General features: G+C 37.3%; 1 pseudogene; it reads left to right on the forward strand.

Annotated features, from left to right (window-relative positions):
- The window catches only part of LOC102369751, a 55,970-nt pseudogene that overhangs the window by 52,015 nt on the left and 1,104 nt on the right, over nucleotides 1-2,851 (forward strand).

A 2,851-nucleotide genomic window follows, 5' to 3' on the forward strand; every position in this document is an offset into this window, starting at 1 on the left:
TGGCATATAATATCATGTGTTACCAATGCTTTGCTGCTCTGCTGACTTACACCGCTGCATGTTGCTGTTGTTAGATAAAGGGACTCCTTTCTACATCCTGAATTTGTTTAAAATCCAGTGCATCTTGGAGACTAATCAATCGCTAGGTCAATCACTGTCTGAGAAGATGCCCTTGTGATCACATTTGTAGGAAAATATTGATGGAGAACTGCAGTGGTAGGTACTATATGAATCAAATGGGTGCTGCCAAACCCCTGAGTCAGAGATGCTCTAGGAACAAGATGTGTTGCTTTTTGCTGCAGAATCAGGATTAGCCTCTGCAGGAGCCAGGCCAGATAAGCCCCCTGGAGTCTTCAAAGCTGAAGTCACAGAAATTCAATTTAAAAAAAAAAATTGAATATGGCTCTAAACTATTAATAATGGAATGGATTTACAGACATGCATCTTAATTTTAGCTTTCTCCTCCCATCACTGTGGCTGAGTATATGAAAGACAGTGTTTTCCCCCCATTTTGTTATTTTTATCTTCTGCTTTTGGCTGCCATTATGGCACCTTCTTACCAAATAGGCTTTTGAGGGTCCCTGCTGCTGCTGATCCTAAGCACAGTGTGTTGCTGATTGACATGGACCACAGAGTGCCCAGCAGTACTTGCCTGGACTGAGAGAATGGGCTAATGCCCTTTCTCTCACAAGTTAGTCCTGAGAAATTTGAGTAGCTCAAATGAAAGCTTAGTTTATTTTCTATGGGAATTATTGCTCACGTATAACTGGAAGAGTGAAAAATTATGTAGCAAGGAAAGCCTCCAGAAAGAGAGAAAGTAGGTGATAAAAATAGGGCATTTCCCTTACTGAATTTCCAAGCTGTACAGCAAGAGGTTTTCACTTACTCATTTTTTTAAGGTCAATAATGTATTTTGTAAAGCAAAAATAATTCTGGATTGCTTGCAATCAATTTCAGTTTCCAATTAATAGAATTTCATAGCATTGTGCTCCTACAGTTCATCCAGGGCAGAGTGAACCCTGGCATAAGAGCATGTTTTTAAGAGCATTCAGTGATTTCATACCATGCAATGAAACTGTATGTTTATAGATCTCAGGAAAGTGGAAGCCACTTATAAAACTGGAACTATAATTTTTAACAATATTTCTGTTTACCATACCAATACCAACTTGATCTTAAACAGGGGACACTATGTAAAAATAGTTTTGAAAAATGTATAGTTATAAGCATTCCATAAATGGTCATATTGGTAATATAAGGATTGTTCATTAGGTAAGAATGAAGAAAATTGTGCAAATATAGGATATTTGAAAATTAATAATGTCTGAGGTTATAATATGAAATAGTATAATGATAGACTAATTCAGCTATAATTGACTGCCATCTGGTGGTAATACAAAAGAATAACTGATATATTATTGCAGTGGCAGAGAGAGCATTTACAAAAAGACTTCAGACCTCTTTTCTAGGAGACTTAAGGCTTAACTAATGGGGGATAATCACAGTTAATCATGTTTTAATTGTACAGTTTCATAGTCCTAACTAATAATGATAAAATGATTTTCTTATTCTTGGTATACCTTGTCTTGGGTACTTGCAAATTAAATCTCTCTCTCTCTCTCTTTAATAAATACAGATTAAGTGCCTAAAATGCACTGACTAGGAAGTCTTTTCAGTCTCTGATTCACATCATGAGTGCTCAATAAATTGCTACAAATTGCAGAAACCAGATTAAATTACTTTTCTGGACTCAATAACCAAATTGGCAAAACACTTTTTACTTATTTTAATTCTTGCTAAATTTTCACTTTTATGGGATTCTTTCCCCTAAATATCCAAAAACAAATGAACAGAATCTATTCTAGATCATGCCATCTCCTGATCTGGGAGGTAGAGATTAGTTAGTAGGTAACAGTGCTGTGTTAAGACTTCCACAGAAAGTACTTCTGATTTTATTGCACAATAATAGTTAAAGTGTGCTAGGCATTGTGAATGAAAACAGTAAACCAGGGTTATAAAATAGATAATCTGCACACGGCATATACTTGCAGAAAAATATTAGGGCTCTCTATTTTATTTTGTTGCCAGAAGTAATTTGGGCTGATCTGTCTTCAAGCCCTGAATTGTATTCTTTTTGAATAAGTCAAATAGTCATAATTAGTGTCAGTAGTTCTACAGTGATATCAGGAATACAAAATGTTTATTTCCTGTTCTAGGTGAAGGGATAAATACACCACGGTCCTATTACAATGTGTTCAATATTAGTTTTTAATAATGACTTATGGAGTATGAAATAGGGACAATAAACATGTAAGTAGCTGAAAAGTTTAAGAAGGGAAAATGTGGGAAAACAGGTAAAGACCTGTACTAGTCTTGTGTACACTCTCATTGGCGGAATGAATGCTTAGCTTGGGATTTGGTTGTGTTTTCTCCAAACAATTTGGAAATGCTTCTTGGTTAGTTCAGAGTAGCTTAAGGGAGTAAGAAATTAAGTGTACGTGAAAGTTAGTATGTATGCACGGTCCTTTTGTCCTCCCTGGGCACACTGGGGAGGGTGGGCAATGAAAAGCAGTTTTGTGGGTTAGTTCTCAAGCTGTTTGAGAGGGGTGGCTTCATGATTGAAGATCAGTGGCTGAGGTCTGCTATCTGAGGAATGTAAGACAGCAGCGTTGTGGGGAAAGGCTGGGAAAAGTGCATGCGTGCTTGTGGGGAGGCACCACGGTACCACATTTCTGTACTGTGCATGTCCTTGATGCTTAGCCCCACTTCCACTCTGCCAAGGTGTGGGAGGAGGAGACTGGAATTTGAGGACCTTAATGTATCACCACTGCAAACTCCTGTTGTATTTACA

Source organism: Alligator sinensis, unplaced genomic scaffold (genome assembly GCF_000455745.1).
Source record: "Alligator sinensis unplaced genomic scaffold, ASM45574v1 scaffold933_1, whole genome shotgun sequence".
NCBI lineage: Eukaryota > Metazoa > Chordata > Crocodylia > Alligatoridae > Alligator > Alligator sinensis.